This window comes from Notolepis coatsorum (assembly GCF_963971535.1).
Source record: "Notolepis coatsorum genome assembly, contig: SCAFFOLD_1031, whole genome shotgun sequence".
NCBI lineage: Eukaryota > Metazoa > Chordata > Actinopteri > Aulopiformes > Paralepididae > Notolepis > Notolepis coatsorum.
The window spans coordinates 21,838-39,738 of NW_028171144.1; the positions used below are offsets into that span (position 1 = coordinate 21,838).

The following is a 17,901-nucleotide window of genomic DNA, read 5'->3' on the forward strand; positions in this document are numbered from 1 at the left end:
ACAGTATACAGTGGCTCGGCGGCCCCTGATCAAACCAAGCAGACCATGTACAGTATACAGTGGCTCGGCGGCCCCTGATCAAACCAACAGACCATGAACAGTATACAGTGGCTCGGCGGCCCCTGATCAAACCAACAGACCATGTACAGTATACAGTGGCTCGGCGGCCCCTGATCAAACCAACAGACCATGTACAGTATACAGTGGCTCGGCGGCCCCTGATCAAACCAAGCAGACCATGTACAGTATACAGTGGCTCGGCGGCCCCTGATCAAACCAAGCAGACCATGTACAGTACACAGTGGCTCGGCGGCCCGATCTAACCAACAGACCATGTACAGTATACAGTGGCTCGGCGGCCCCTGATCAAACCAAGCAGACCATGTACAGTACACAGTGGCTCGGCGGCCCGATCTAACCAACAGACCATGTACAGTATACAGTGGCTCGGCGGCCCGATCTAACCAACAGACCATGTACAGTATGGCTCGGGCCCATCAAAAAATAACACAGTATGCTATGACTGGCCCCTGTAAATGTCCTAACACAACCCCCTCAATGTACAGTAAATGACCAAGTATGGTTGTCAATATTCCAATGTACAGTACAGTTTTGTTTGTACAGTTGTACAGTGTATGTCCCCCACCTCCAATGTACAGTCCCGTCCCGTCCCCCCCTACCCAACCTCCTCCAATGTACAGTTTCTACGTCAAATGTATATACTCCCTTTTCTGGACTATTTTTATATCACAAACAGTACTGTCTGTATGTGCAAGTCTGGTACATGTCATAATGTATAGATGTAGCAGTACTGTCTATCTGTATGTCATGTGTGTCATATATGTTATGATGAATTGAAAATGGGGGACCCTGATGTAAACAAGACGAAAGTCTTTCTCTGGTCTGCATCCCCTTAACAATTGTGTGTATTGAGCTGTACTGTGTACTGTACCCATTCTGCAATCTGTTAATAAAGTTTTCAATCAATCAATCAATCAATTCAATCAAGCGAATTGCAGTTCTGCTCAATGAATGAATCCGAGAGGAATCCGAATGTCCCCTCTAACTAGTGCTATATGCTTCATTGCGTCATTAATAAAGTTTTCAATCAATCAATCAAACAATGCCGTTTGTTTAGACATTCACAAGACTTGCATAACGTTACAACTGCACGGCGGCAGTTTCAACAACATTATGTATTGTCCCTTACCTTAGATGAGCCGCGCCTGCTGCATACATCCCACAACGTCATCTTTTCCATTCATTCATTCCAGATAGGGCATTGTTGTTATTGATATCATCTTCATTCATAAGAAAAAGGGGGACCCTGATGTAAACAAGACGAAAGTCTTTCTCTGGTCTGCATCCCCTTAACAATTGTGTGTATTGAGCTGTACTGTATTGTACCCATTCTGCAATCTGTTAATAAAGTTTTCAATCAATCAATCAATCAATCAATCAATCAATGCCATCAGCCCTGTTTAGACATTCACAAGACTTGCGTAACGTTAGCTAGCAAGCAAGCTAGTCGACAATATCTCGTTCCTCCATGTATGTCTGTCCTCATCTTTACCTGTGACTGTATGTCTGTCCTCATCTTTACCTCTGACTGTATGTCTGTCCTCATCTTTACCTGTGACTGTATGTCTGTCCTCATCTTTACCTGTGACTGTATGTCTGTCCTCATCTTTACCTGTGACTGTATGTCTGTCCTCATCTTTACCTGTGACTGTATGTCTGTCCTCATCTTTACCTCTGACTGTATGTCTGTCCTCATCTTTACCTGTGACTGTATGTCTGTCCTCATCTTTACCTGTGACTGTATGTCTGTCCTCATCTTTACCTGTGACTGTATGTCTGTCCTCATCTTTACCTCTGACTGTATGTCTGTCCTCATCTTTACCTGTGACTGTATGTCTGTCCTCATCTTTACCTGTGACTGTATGTCTGTCCTCATCTTTACCTGTGACTGTATGTCTGTCCTCATCTTTACCTGTGACTGTATGTCTGTCCTCATCTTTACCTGTGACTGTATGTCTGTCCTTTACCTGTGACTGTATGTCTGTCCTCATCTTTACCTGTGACTGTATGTCTGTCCTCATCTTTACCTGTGACTGTATGTCTGTCCTCATCTTTACCTGTGACTGTATGTCTGTCCTCATCTTTACCTGTGACTGTATGTCTGTCCTCATCTTTACCTGTGACTGACAACGCTATCTACACACTACAGTACTAGAGAATTCAAAGTGCCCGCGAGGCGATGACGTTGTTGTTGTGACGTTTATGACGTTTAGCTTTTATCGCAGGTGTATATATATATCATCAAACGATGCACAATAACTTCATGAACAATAACAAAACACTCCACCCTGGGCCTGATAGCTGCGGTGGTAGCCATTTAGCTACATTAGCTCCAACAAGTTATCTTCTTAAACTGAGATAAAAATTATTTTGAAAACAAGCTCGCTGCAGAGCCACAGTACAGCCCAAGAGAAACCATTATCTGATTGGGCCACAAGGCTGTCAATCATGCTAGCTGCAGAGCCACAGAACAGCAAAAGCTGATTGGTGGATTGAATGATTGACAGCCTTGTTATCCATTCAATGGCAAGAGTTTAACTGCACAGACCGTGCTTAGATGAAGTTAATAGCCTATTTTGATTGGCTGTTGAATGAATGAATGAATGAATTTATTCACACACACACACGATACATTTACATGCGAGTATCCTCATGTGATATCAAAGTCACAAATTGTGTGCATGTGCCAGGTCTCCCAAGAAGCTATTTAAAGCTTTTGGAGGGAGCCTGAACACAGATACAAACAGAATATAAACAACAAAACAATAACAAAAAACAAAACAAAACAATACAACGTGGGTAGGTTTACACACCTACCTACTAACTGACATATAACAGAGATACATAATACAGACAATTTTATTCCTAAGTTATAATTTTAATTAGAGATATGATTTTAGCAGTTCCTCTTTCAGTGATTTTTTAAAGGTTTTAAAGGTATTAGTCATTTTTAGATTTTCGTCAAGCTTGTTCCAGATCTGTGGACCCCTGCATGCTATGCTTAGGCTAGCACAATTGAGTCTTCTCCTCTTGCCAGATATAAGATGCTTATTTCTTGTGTTGTGGATGTGCAGTGGTTGGCAGACTGGGACAAGCTCAGACAGTCTGTGATTCATGTTGTTGACAACTTGATACATAATTGATGCGTTTTGATGAATGTTAAATTCAGCGAGCCTCAGGAGACCACAGCGATGGAAAAGAGGCTTTGAGGGCGCTCTATACCCGGACCATGACAGCACTCGTAGTACCCTCTTTTGTAGGCTTTCTAGTTTCTTGAGATGGCTGGGGTATGTGTTGCACCATATGACGTTACAGTAATTGATGAGGGGTTCAAACAGGGTTTTGTATAAAGTGAGAAGGGCAGGCAAGGGAAGAAAATTACGTATTTTGCAGAATAAGCCAACATATTTGGACAGTTTTGTTTGTAGATATTTTATGTGGCATTTGAAGTTGAGTGACTCATCGATGATGACCCCCAGGAATTTTGTGGACACCACTCTTGACAGCTCCTTTCCATTTATTTGTATGCACATGTGATGTGTGCGCATCCAATTTGAGTGGAAGACAATGAAATTTGTTTTGCTGAGATTTAGTGATAATTTGTTGCATTTGAACCAGGTGTCCACTTTTTGTAGTTCTGTATTGAGTAGATCTTGTAGCTCGAGTGGATTTTTATGTGACAGAAACAAATTAGTGTCATCAGCGAATATTACTTTGTGCAGTAGTACAGATGAGTTGACAAAGTCATCGCATACACTGGGGGCCTACAAATACATTCTTTCATGGGGCCCAGAATCTGGAGCTACACCCCTGACTGCGTCACTACGGGAGACTGCAATTCAAAACTGGCCCCTGTAAATGTCATAACCCAACCCTAATGTACAGTAAATTACCAATGTACAGTTTTGCTTGTACAGTGGTACAGTTTCCCCCACTCCGCCTACCCCAACCCCCACCCACCTAACCACCTCCAATGTACAGTCCCCCCCCCCCCACCCCACACCTCCTCCAATGTACAGTTTCTACGTCAAATGTATATACTCTCTTTTTGAAACTCTTTTTGTATCACAAACAGTACTGTATTTGCAAATCTGGTATGTCATAAATATATAGATGTAGTACTGTATCTGTATATTGTGTTGTATGTCATAATATGTTATGATGAATTGAAAATGGGGGACCCTGATGTAAACAAGATGAAAGTCTTTCTCTGGTCTGCAGCGCCTGGCCCTTAACAATTGTGTGTATTGAACTGTACTGTAGTGTACTGTACCCATTCTGCAATCTGTTAATAAAGTTTTCAATCAATCAATCAATCAATCAATCAGTTAACGTAACTTAAAAACGTACAGGTCCAGGACTCAGTGAAAGATATCGTATATCCTGCAGAGTGGGACACAATAATAGTCTTCAACAAATAATATCTCGTTGTCTGTCTGTAGTTCCGATGGTAAAGAAGAGAACAGCCGGCAGCAGGTTGCGTTCATTCACTACTGTCTCGAAATCCCGCGTCCCGTTTTATATGACGAGCGATCAGCTTCTTCAATGTAATACAATCGATTTCGAGTGGGTGGTAATAAAGCAATGTTGACATCTTTAGTTCAATTCATTCTAGTGGCGGACGGTCGCTCCCTGTAGACACGATGATGCTGCGCCCCTCATTGACGCCCAGAAACATCATGGAATAATAATAACAACAACTAAGCAACAGATGGAGCTTTACTTTTTTTTTTTTCAAGAAAAAAAAAGTTTTGCACATCAACCAATCAAGAAATATCCTATTGGAATTGGCCAAAGAAAATGGCGTGGCGTTGTAGAAAACAAACGTATAGTTTTCCAAAGTAGCGCCTTATCGTTGGATGTTGGCCACAGACAGACAGACAGACAGACAGACAGACAGGTGTTTCTCGCGGCCCGGAGGCCAGAAGCTTATAGTTGACCTGTCAGCTCACTGACCACAGTGTCGGTGTCCAGGTCTTATAGTTGACCTGTCAGCTCACTGACCACAGTGTCGGTGTCCAGGTCTTATAGTTGACCTGTCAGCTCACTGACCACAGTGTCGGTGTCCAGGTCTTATAGTTGACCTGTCAGCTCACTGACCACAGTGTCGGTGTCCAGGTCTTATAGTTGACCTGTCAGCTCACTGACCACAGTGTCGGTGTCCAGGTCTTATAGTTGACCTGTCAGCTCACTGACCACAGTGTCGGTGTCCAGGTCTTATAGTTGACCTGTCAGCTCACTGACCACAGTGTCAGTGTCCAGGTCTTATAGTTGACCTGTCAGCTCACTGACCACAGTGTCGGTGTCCAGGTCTTATAGTTGACCTGTCAGCTCACTGACCACAGTGTCGGTGTCCAGGTCTTATAGTTGACCTGTCAGCTCACTGACCACAGTGTCTGTGTCCAGGTCTTATAGTTGACCTGTCAGCTCACTGACCACAGTGTCAGTGTCCAGGTCTTATAGTTGACCTGTCAGCTCACTGACCACAGTGTCGGTGTCCAGGTCTTATAGTTGACCTGTCAGCTCACTGACCACAGTGTCAGTGTCCAGGTCTTATAGTTGACCTGTCAGCTCACTGACCACAGTGTCAGTGTCCAGGTCTTATAGTTGACCTGTCAGCTCACTGACTACAGTGTCTGTGTCCAGGTCTTATAGTTGACCTGTCAGCTCACTGACCACAGTGTCGGTGTCCAGGTCTTATAGTTGACCTGTCAGCTCATTGACCACAGTGTCGGTGTCCAGGTCTTATAGTTGACCTGTCAGCTCACTGACCACAGTGTCGGTGTCCAGGTCTTATAGTTGACCTGTCAGCTCATTGACCACAGTGTCAGTGTCCAGGTCTTATAGTTGACCTGTCAGCTCATTGACCACAGTGTCAGTGTCCAGGTCTTATAGTTGACCTGTCAGCTCACTGACCACAGTGTCAGTGTCCAGGTCTTATAGTTGACCTGTCAGCTCACTGACCACAGTGTCAGTGTCCAGGTCTTATAGTTGACCTGTCAGCTCACTGACCACAGTGTCAGTGTCCAGGTCTTATAGTTGACCTGTCAGCTCACTGACCACAGTGTCGGTGTCCAGGTCTTATAGTTGACCTGTCAGCTCACTGACCACAGTGTCGGTGTCCAGGTCTTATAGTTGACCTGTCAGCTCACTGACCACAGTGTCAGTGTCCAGGTCTTATAGTTGACCTGTCAGCTCATTGACCACAGTGTCTGTGTCCAGGTCTTATAGTTGACCTGTCAGCTCACTGACCACAGTGTCAGTGTCCAGGTCTTATAGTTGACCTGTCAGCTCATTGACCACAGTGTCAGTGTCCAGGTCTTATAGTTGACCTGTCAGCTCACTGACCACAGTGTCAGTGTCCAGGTCTTATAGTTGACCTGTCAGCTCACTGACCACAGTGTCGGTGTCCAGGTCTTATAGTTGACCTGTCAGCTCACTGACCACAGTGTCTGTGTCCAGGTCTTATAGTTGACCTGTCAGCTCACTGACCACAGTGTCGGTGTCCAGGTCTTATAGTTGACCTGTCAGCTCACTGACCACAGTGTCGGTGTCCAGGTCTTATAGTTGACCTGTCAGCTCACTGACCACAGTGTCTGTGTCCAGGTCTTATAGTTGACCTGTCAGCTCACTGACCACAGTGTCTGTGTCCAGGTCTTATAGTTGACCTGTCAGCTCACTGACCACAGTGTCGGTGTCCAGGTCTTATAGTTGACCTGTCAGCTCACTGACCACAGTGTCAGTGTCCAGGTCTTATAGTTGACCTGTCAGCTCACTGACCACAGTGTCTGTGTCCAGGTCTTATAGTTGACCTGTCAGCTCACTGACCACAGTGTCTGTGTCCAGGTCTTATAGTTGACCTGTCAGCTCACTGACCACAGTGTCAGTGTCCAGGTCTTATAGTTGACCTGTCAGCTCATTGACCACAGTGTCGGTGTCCAGGTCTTATAGTTGACCTGTCAGCTCACTGATCACAGTGTCGGTGTCCAGGTCTTATAGTTGACCTGTCAGCTCACTGACCACAGTGTCTGTGTCCAGGTCTTATAGTTGACCTGTCAGCTCACTGACCACAGTGTCAGTGTCCAGGTCTTATAGTTGACCTGTCAGCTCATTGACCACAGTGTCTGTGTCCAGGTCTTATAGTTGACCTGTCAGCTCACTGACCACAGTGTCAGTGTCCAGGTCTTATAGTTGACCTGTCAGCTCACTGACCACAGTGTCTGTGTCCAGGTCTTATAGTTGACCTGTCAGCTTACTGACCACAGTGTCAGTGTCCAGGTCTTATAGTTGACCTGTCAGCTCACTGACCACAGTGTCTGTGTCCAGGTCTTATAGTTGACCTGTCAGCTCACTGACCACAGTGTCTGTGTCCAGGTCTTATAGTTGACCTGTCAGCTCATTGACCACAGTGTCAGTGTCCAGGTCTTATAGTTGACCTGTCAGCTCACTGACCACAGTGTCAGTGTCCAGGTCTTATAGTTGACCTGTCAGCTCACTGACCACAGTGTCAGTGTCCAGGTCTTATAGTTGACCTGTCAGCTTACTGACCACAGTGTCGGTGTCCAGGTCTTATAGTTGACCTGTCAGCTCATTGACCACAGTGTCAGTGTCCAGGTCTTATAGTTGACCTGTCAGCTCACTGACCACAGTGTCAGTGTCCAGGTCTTATAGTTGACCTGTCAGCTCATTGACCACAGTGTCAGTGTCCAGGTCTTATAGTTGACCTGTCAGCTCACTGACCACAGTGTCAGTGTCCAGGTCTTATAGTTGACCTGTCAGCTCACTGACCACAGTGTCAGTGTCCAGGTCTTATAGTTGACCTGTCAGCTCACTGACCACAGTGTCGGTGTCCAGGTCTTATAGTTGACCTGTCAGCTCACTGACCAGTGTCTGTGTCCAGGTCTTATAGTTGACCTGTCAGCTCACTGACCACAGTGTCGATGTCCAGGTCTTATAGTTGACCTGTCAGCTCACTGACCACAGTGTCTGTGTCCAGGTCTTATAGTTGACCTGTCAGCTCACTGACCACAGTGTCAGTGTCCAGGTCTTATAGTTGACCTGTCAGCTCACTGACCACAGTGTCAGTGTCCAGGTCTTATAGTTGACCTGTCAGCTCACTGACCACAGTGTCGGTGTCCAGGTCTTATAGTTGACCTGTCAGCTCACTGACCACAGTGTCGGTGTCCAGGTCTTATAGTTGACCTGTCAGCTCACTGACCACAGTGTCAGTGTCCAGGTCTTATAGTTGACCTGTCAGCTCATTGACCACAGTGTCTGTGTCCAGGTCTTATAGTTGACCTGTCAGCTCACTGACCACAGTGTCAGTGTCCAGGTCTTATAGTTGACCTGTCAGCTCATTGACCACAGTGTCAGTGTCCAGGTCTTATAGTTGACCTGTCAGCTCACTGACCACAGTGTCAGTGTCCAGGTCTTATAGTTGACCTGTCAGCTCACTGACCACAGTGTCGGTGTCCAGGTCTTATAGTTGACCTGTCAGCTCACTGACCACAGTGTCTGTGTCCAGGTCTTATAGTTGACCTGTCAGCTCACTGACCACAGTGTCGGTGTCCAGGTCTTATAGTTGACCTGTCAGCTCACTGACCACAGTGTCGGTGTCCAGGTCTTATAGTTGACCTGTCAGCTCACTGACCACAGTGTCTGTGTCCAGGTCTTATAGTTGACCTGTCAGCTCACTGACCACAGTGTCTGTGTCCAGGTCTTATAGTTGACCTGTCAGCTCACTGACCACAGTGTCGGTGTCCAGGTCTTATAGTTGACCTGTCAGCTCACTGACCACAGTGTCAGTGTCCAGGTCTTATAGTTGACCTGTCAGCTCACTGACCACAGTGTCTGTGTCCAGGTCTTATAGTTGACCTGTCAGCTCACTGACCACAGTGTCTGTGTCCAGGTCTTATAGTTGACCTGTCAGCTCACTGACCACAGTGTCAGTGTCCAGGTCTTATAGTTGACCTGTCAGCTCATTGACCACAGTGTCGGTGTCCAGGTCTTATAGTTGACCTGTCAGCTCACTGATCACAGTGTCGGTGTCCAGGTCTTATAGTTGACCTGTCAGCTCACTGACCACAGTGTCTGTGTCCAGGTCTTATAGTTGACCTGTCAGCTCACTGACCACAGTGTCAGTGTCCAGGTCTTATAGTTGACCTGTCAGCTCATTGACCACAGTGTCTGTGTCCAGGTCTTATAGTTGACCTGTCAGCTCACTGACCACAGTGTCAGTGTCCAGGTCTTATAGTTGACCTGTCAGCTCACTGACCACAGTGTCTGTGTCCAGGTCTTATAGTTGACCTGTCAGCTTACTGACCACAGTGTCAGTGTCCAGGTCTTATAGTTGACCTGTCAGCTCACTGACCACAGTGTCTGTGTCCAGGTCTTATAGTTGACCTGTCAGCTCACTGACCACAGTGTCTGTGTCCAGGTCTTATAGTTGACCTGTCAGCTCATTGACCACAGTGTCAGTGTCCAGGTCTTATAGTTGACCTGTCAGCTCACTGACCACAGTGTCAGTGTCCAGGTCTTATAGTTGACCTGTCAGCTCACTGACCACAGTGTCAGTGTCCAGGTCTTATAGTTGACCTGTCAGCTTACTGACCACAGTGTCGGTGTCCAGGTCTTATAGTTGACCTGTCAGCTCATTGACCACAGTGTCAGTGTCCAGGTCTTATAGTTGACCTGTCAGCTCACTGACCACAGTGTCAGTGTCCAGGTCTTATAGTTGACCTGTCAGCTCATTGACCACAGTGTCAGTGTCCAGGTCTTATAGTTGACCTGTCAGCTCACTGACCACAGTGTCAGTGTCCAGGTCTTATAGTTGACCTGTCAGCTCACTGACCACAGTGTCAGTGTCCAGGTCTTATAGTTGACCTGTCAGCTCACTGACCACAGTGTCGGTGTCCAGGTCTTATAGTTGACCTGTCAGCTCACTGACCAGTGTCTGTGTCCAGGTCTTATAGTTGACCTGTCAGCTCACTGACCACAGTGTCGATGTCCAGGTCTTATAGTTGACCTGTCAGCTCACTGACCACAGTGTCTGTGTCCAGGTCTTATAGTTGACCTGTCAGCTCACTGACCACAGTGTCAGTGTCCAGGTCTTATAGTTGACCTGTCAGCTCACTGACCACAGTGTCAGTGTCCAGGTCTTATAGTTGACCTGTCAGCTCACTGACCACAGTGTCAGTGTCCAGGTCTTATAGTTGACCTGTCAGCTCACTGACCACAGTGTCAGTGTCCAGGTCTTATAGTTGACCTGTCAGCTCACTGACCACAGTGTCGGTGTCCAGGTCTTATAGTTGACCATCAGCTCACTGACCACAGTGTCGGTGTCCAGGTCTTATAGTTGACCATCAGCTCACTGACCACAGTGTCGGTGTCCAGGTCTTGTGACCGCGGTCTGAGCGCTGCAGAGAATGCGCACCAAGAACAGCCGTCATCATCATCATCATCATCATCATCATCATCATCATCATCATCAGACTGTTCTCCAGCCGCAGGGGGAATTGAAATGGAATAATACATATTGTAGTAGGGATTGATTGATTGATTGATTGAAAATGTTATTAACAGATTGCAGAATGGGTACAATACAGTACAGCTCAATATACACACAATTGTTAAGGGGATGCAGACCAGAGAAAGAAAGTAGTGTATTCTAAACTTCTAAAGGACTTGGAGAATATGGTAGTCCAATGTGATTACCCTTTAAAAATCATCTAGGATCCTATAATGGTGAGTGTGTACAATTAACTTTCTTTAGTTGTATTTTCCCTCACCGAATAGAAATATATAACAATTATAGTCTACTTTGCATGCATTTCTCAGTAATTTCAAGGACTCATTATTGGAAATGATTGACCATAATTCAAGATGAAGGCGGCAATATCATTCTAAAGAAAGGACGCCACCTAGTGGCGTGTCACTATATTAGTAGACTCTATGGATATATTTTAGTCTTCGTTCTATGACCGCGTCTCATTCATTCTTTCTCACTTTAGTCATAAATCAAATAAACAGACAAAGAGAAACATAAAGTAAGTTTCATATCGTTACTTTGCACAGTGTTTCCAGGATTTGACGTCGTGTACCCAACCCCCCCCCCCCCCACCCAACCTCCTCCAATGTACAGTTTCTACGTCAAATGTATATGCTCCCTTTTCCTGACTCCTTCTGTATCACAAACAGTACTGTATTTGCAAATCTGGTATGTCATAAATGTATAGATGTAGCAGTACTGACTATCTGTATGTCATGTATGTCATATATGTCCAGATGAATTGAAAATGGGGGACCCTGATGTAAACAAGACGAAAGTCTTTCTCTGGTCTGCATCCCCTTAACAATTGTGTGTATTGAGCTGTACTGTATTGTACCCATTCTGCAATCTGTTAATAACGTTTTCAATCAATCAATCAATCAATCAATCAATCAATCAATCAATCAATCTGTTTTTTCTTTGACCGCATCATACAAAGTCATCTAGATCTCATAGCCGGAAGGACGTTTCGATGGGAATATTTTTTTTTACCAAGCTGTAAAGCCGTAATTTATCATATGTTATAAACCCACCCTTTACCATAACTCTAACAACCGCCCCCACCACATACAAAATAAAAATACATGTACAAACGTCCTTCCCGAATATGGGATCTAGTCACTACCGGTCTGATCGCTAATCACTGTTACTATGGAGACGGACCAAACTCATGAGTAACGTCAGAGACGTTGGAGCATAATTTAATAAACCAACGCTAATAAACCAGTCAGTTAGTTTAGCTAACATTAGTTATGAAACTCTGAAAGCAAATGACCGGTATTTGCTTCCTATGGTTGCAGGGATATGTCGCACAGGTAACGTTACCGTCAACATAGTGTGTATATCATGTTGGTTGATTGATTGATTGATTGATTGAAAAGTTTATTAACAGATTGCAGAATGGGTACAGTACAGTACAGCTCGATACACACAATTGTTAAGGGGATGCAGACCAGAGAAAGACTTTCGTCTTGTTTCCATCAGGGTCCCCCATTTTCAATTCATCATAATTGGTTAGGGTATACCTTGTGTATACTGCACCTGTGTATACTGTATACTGTATACTGTACTTACTCATAGTATATATTTAGATTCTAGTGTTTATTGTAACCATATTTATTGTAATGTATAATATAACTGATATTCAGGTCATATTACAGACCCTCATCTGCACCTTTGATCACACTGCCTACTTGCTCATATGCTTATATTCAGAGTTAATTATATTGTTTACACTGCCTATTTGTACCTTTCTACTGTACTACAATATTTATTGCCTGTATTTATGTCTTACTATTACCATGCCGGGCAGCGTGTCTTTTACCAACAAACTTGCAGTTCCGTGTTCGGGTTCTGCGATCTGATTGGCCACTGACGTACGCTCTCTCTACGCCCAAACAGCGCGTTACGCTAGTTCTGCCTCTAACCTCTAACAGCCTGCAGCCTGCTAGCATTATCGATTTCATATCAATCGAAATAACGTATTGTTTTCATCTCTCTATATTAACATGATTCCATCAACACAACATAAATGTTCAAAACACGACAAGACAGTTTGCATCACTTCCCACGGTTCTCTGCACTTATTCTACCGGTAGTGCGGTAGTTGTTGCCACGGTATTGGGTCTTTGGGTGAATACTTCATTGGCGGGGAAGAAGAACACTGATAGCGGTGTGTGGACCGTCCTGCGAGCCCCAGACCACCGTCCTGCGAGCCCCAGACCACCGTCCTGCGAGCCCCAGGCCACCGTCCAGCGAGCCCCAGACCACCGTCCTGCGAGCCCCAGACCACCGTCCCGCGAGCCCCAGACCACCGTCCTGCGAGCCCCAGACCACCGTCCTGCGAGCCCCAGACCACCGTCCTGCGAGCCCCAGACCACCGTCCTGCGAGCCCCAGACCACCGCCCCACGAGCCCCAGACCACCGCCGCGTGAGCCCCAGACCACCGTCCCGCGAGCCCCAGACCACCGTCCTGCGAGCCCCAGACCACCGTCCTGCGAGCCCCAGACCACCGTCCTGCGAGCCCCAGGCCACCGTCCTGCGAGCCCCAGACCACCGTCCTGCGAGCCCCAGACCACCGTCCTGCGAGCCCCAGACCACCGTCCCATGAGCCCCAGACCACCGTCCTGCGAGCCCCAGACCACCGTCCTGCGAGCCCCAGACCACCGTCCTGCGAGCCCCAGACCACCGCCCTGCGAGCCCCAGGCCACCGTCCCGCGAGCCCCAGGCCACCGTCCCGCGAGCCCCAGACCACCGTCCCGCGAGCCCCAGGCCACCGTCCTGCGAGCCCCAGACCACCGTCCTGCGAGCCCCAGACCACCGTCCCGCGAGCCTCAGACCACCGTCCTGCGAGCCCCAGACCACCGCCCTGCCAGCCCCAGACCACCGTCCTGCGAGCCCCAGGCCACCGTCCTGCGAGCCCCAGACCACCGTCCTGCGAGCCCCAGGCCACCGTCCTGCGAGCCCCAGGCCACCGTCCTGCGAGCCCCAGACCACCGTCCTGCGAGCCCCAGACCACCGTCCGCGAGCCCCAGACCACCGTCCCACGAGCCCCAGACCACCGTCCCACGAGCCCCAGGCCACCGTCCAGCGAGCCCCAGGCCACCGTCCAGCGAGCCCCAGACCACCGCCCTGCCAGCCCCAGACCACCGTCCCGCGAGCCCCAGACCACCGTCCCGCGAGCCCCAGACCACCGTCCCGCGAGCCCCAGACCACCGTCCTGCGAGCCCCAGACCACCGTCCTGCGAGCCCCAGACCACCGTCCTGCGAGCCCCAGACCACCGTCCTGCGAGCCCCAGGCCACCGTCCTGCGAGCCCCAGACCACCGTCCTGCGAGCCCCAGGCCACCGTCCTGCGAGCCCCAGACCACCGTCCTGCGAGCCCCAGGCCACCGTCCTGTGAGCCCCAGACCACCGTCCTGCGAGCCCCAGGCCACCGTCCTGCGAGCCCCAGACCACCGTCCTGCGAGCCCCAGACCACCGCCCTGCGAGCCCCAGACCACCGTCCTGCGAGCCCCAGGCCACGTCCTGCGAGCCCCAGACCACCGTCCTGCCAGCCCCAGACCACCGTCCTGCGAGCCCCAGACCACCGTCCTGCGAGCCCCAGACCACCGTCCTGCGAGCCCCAGACCACCGTCCTGCGAGCCCCAGACCACCGTCCTGCGAGCCCCAGGCCACCGTCCTGCGAGCCCCAGACCACCGTCCCGCGAGCCCCAGACCACCGTCCTGCGAGCCCCAGACCACCGTCCTGCGAGCCCCAGACCACCGTCCTGCCAGCCCCAGGCCACCGTCCTGCCAGCCCCAGACCACCATCCCGCGGTAAAAGACTACACGCTGTTGGGCATGCCCATACCTGTACCCCCCCCCCTGCCCCCATACTGCTATAATGCCTAAATTCCCCCAAGGGGATCAGTAAAGGAATATCTGATCTCATCTTATCTCTTTCCAGTGCGTACAACAAGCAATGGGCAGAAGCCCAAGTGGAGCTGAGCAGTCTGCTGACTCAGGAGCTCCCTGTCGAGCCCCCTCGTCCAGAAAAGGACCGGGTGGTGTTCGTCCAGCGCGTGGCCACCCTCTACGTACGTTACATTCAAATCTTCCGGCAGCTGGAGGAGGCCTACGACCAGGTGGTCCACCCCCAGAAGAGACGCGTGATCCGGGGGGTCCTGGAGGGCGTGATGGGGAGAGTGCTGGAGCTCAAGCACGAGATGGTGGAGAAAGAGTTCTCGGAGTACCACTACCTGGATGATGTGGTCCAGGATCTGAAACTCACACCTGTGAGTCTCAGCAGTCAATAATAATAATAATACACTTTATTTGTATAGCACCTTTCATACAAGAAGTGCTTCACAGCAGTAAAACAAAGACATAGGCAAAAATGTGCACAAAATTGGCAGATCAAGAGCAATGCATGTGTGACCCGTGTGATCTCGCTCTGCATTGTGTTTCGATTCGACCCCTGTTAAGGGATCGCCCTGAGTGGGAGTTGAACCCCGGCCTCGCGCGCCGCGGGCGGCATCACAGACCACCGTACCAAGAGGTGAATTCACTTCTAAGTACTGGGTCTGGAATACATCATTACTATACATCACAAAATAAACCAACAGGAATAAAGATCTGGAGCGTTATATATATATATATAAGACGTCAAACCTCTAATGTGTTCATAATAATATACCTTGCTTCCTTTGGGTTTGCCAGACGTGACTTTATCCACAACTAGCTTCAGGTTAGCGAGCTCCTGTCTCATCAACTCATCCACCTGATGGAAACAGAGCGAACCAGTGAACACCACTGCCTGATGTTCTAATTACTCTATTTGATATCATTCTAACAACTGCTTATTCTCTCGGTTTTAAACCGCTGTTTCATTAAACCAGAATAAAGCGAAGTAAATCACGCTTTACTTGACAGTAGCAATTCTTATTCCCAAGTCTTCAATGTACAAATACAAAATGTAATCACAGGAGTTGGTGATTACATGCATAAAGCCCAGAATTTTTTATGATTAAATGGTAAAGTGCATTTATACTGTATATCTATTTTCTCCAAAGCACTTTACAATTTTGTTCCTCACATTCACCCATTCACTGACACATTCACACACCAACGGCAGAGGCGACCATGCAAGGTGCCAACCTGCTCATCGGGAGCAATTAGGGGTTAAGGGTCTTGCTCAAGGCCACTTCGACACGCTGCCCGGGAGGAGCGGGAATCGAACCGGGAACCTTCAGATTACCAGACGACCGCTCTACCTCCCGAGACACTGTCTCTAGACCACTCTACCTCCTGAGCCACTGTCTCTAGACCGCTCTACCTCCTGAGCCACTGTCTCTAGACCAGCTCTACCTCCTGAGACACTGTCTCTAGACCAGCTCTACCTCCTGAGCCACTGTCTCTAGACCAGCTCTACCTCCTGAGACACTGTCTCTAGACCAGCTCTACCTCCTGAGACACTGTCTCTAGACCGCTCTACCTCCTGAGCCACTGTCTCTAGACCGCTCTACCTCCTGAGACACTGTCTCTAGACCGCTCTACCTCCTGAGACACTGTCTCTAGACCAGCTCTACCTCCTGAGCCACTGTCTCTAGACCAGCTCTACCTCCTGAGCCACTGTCTCTAGACCAGCTCTACCTCCTGAGCCACTGTCTCTAGACCAGCTCTACCTCCTGAGACACTGTCTCTAGACCGCTCTACCTCCTGAGCCACTGTCTCTAGACCACTCTACCTCCTGAGCCACTGTCTCTAGACCGCTCTACCTCCTGAGCCACTGTCTCTAGACCGCTCTACCTCCTGAGCCACTGTCTCTAGACCGCTCTACCTCCTGAGCCACTGTCTCTAGACCGCTCTACCTCCTGAGACACTGTCTCTAGACCGCTCTACCTCCTGAGCCACTGTATCTAGACCGCTCTACCTCCTGAGACACTGTCTCTAGACCGCTCTACCTCCTGAGACACTGTCTCTAGACCGCTCTACCTCCTGAGACACTGTCTCTAGACCGCTCTACCTCCTGAGCCACTGTCTCTAGACCGCTCTACCTCCTGAGCCACTGTCTCTAGACCGCTCTACCTCCTGAGACACTGTCTCTAGACCGCTCTACCTCCTGAGCCACTGTCTCTAGACCGCTCTACCTCCTGAGACACTGTATCTAGACCGCTCTACCTCCTGAGACACTGTATCTAGACCAGCTCTACCTCCTGAGCCACTGTCTCTAGACCGCTCTACCTCCTGAGCCACTGTCTCTAGACCAGCTCTACCTCCTGAGCCACTGTCTCTAGACCAGCTCTACCTCCTGAGCCACTGTCTCTAGACCAGCTCTACCTCCTGAGCCACTGTCTCTAGACCGCTCTACCTCCTGAGCCACTGTCTCTAGACCGCTCTACCTCCTGAGCCACTGTCTCTAGACCAGCTCTACCTCCTGAGACACTGTCTCTAGACCACTCTACATCCTGAGCCACTGTCTCTAGACCAGCTCTACCTCCTGAGCCACTGTCTCTAGACCAGCTCTACCTCCTGAGCCACTGTCTCTAGACCGCTCTACCTCCTGAGCCACTGTCTCTAGACCAGCTCTACCTCCTGAGACACTGTCTCTAGACCGCTCTACCTCCTGAGCCACTGTATCTAGACCACTCTACCTCCTGAGCCACTGTCTCTAGACCAGCTCTACCTCCTGAGCCACTGTCTCTAGACCAGCTCTACCTCCTGAGCCACTGTCTCTAGACCAGCTCTACCTCCTGAGACACTGTCTCTAGACCAGCTCTACCTCCTGAGCCACTGTCTCTAGACCACTCTACCTCCTGAGCCACTGTCTCTAGACCGCTCTACCTCCTGAGCCACTGTCTCTAGACCAGCTCTACCTCCTGAGCCACTGTCTCTAGACCGCTCTACCTCCTGAGCCACTGTCTCTAGACCGCTCTACCTCCTGAGCCACTGTCTCTAGACCGCTCTACCTCCTGAGACACTGTCTCTAGACCGCTCTACCTCCTGAGCCACTGTCTCTAGACCGCTCTACCTCCTGAGCCACTGTCTCTAGACCAGCTCTACCTCTTGAGCCACTGTCTCTAGACCAGCTCTACCTCCTGAGACACTGTCTCTAGACCGCTCTACATCCTGAGCCACTGTCTCTAGACCAGCTCTACCTCCTGAGACACTGTCTCTAGACCAGCTCTATCTCCTGAGACACTGTCTCTAGACCAGCTCTACCTCCTGAGCCACTGTCTCTAGACCGCTCTACCTCCTGAGCCACTGTCTCTAGACCAGCTCTACCTCCTGAGC

General features: G+C 49.1%; 1 pseudogene across 1 annotated transcript in view; it reads right to left on the reverse strand.

Moving 5' to 3' along the window:
• Positions 1-15,214: 15,214 nt before the first annotated feature.
• LOC311248341 (dynein regulatory complex protein 11-like) overlaps positions 15,215-17,901 on the reverse strand; it is a 35,487-nt pseudogene continuing 32,800 nt past the window's right edge. Inside the window, exons 11-12 of the transcript in view lie at positions 15,325-15,388; positions 15,215-15,243 (exon numbers count right to left, since the gene is read on the reverse strand). The product of the transcript in view is annotated as a dynein regulatory complex protein 11-like (transcript). The remainder of the gene's footprint in view (positions 15,244-15,324; positions 15,389-17,901) is intronic.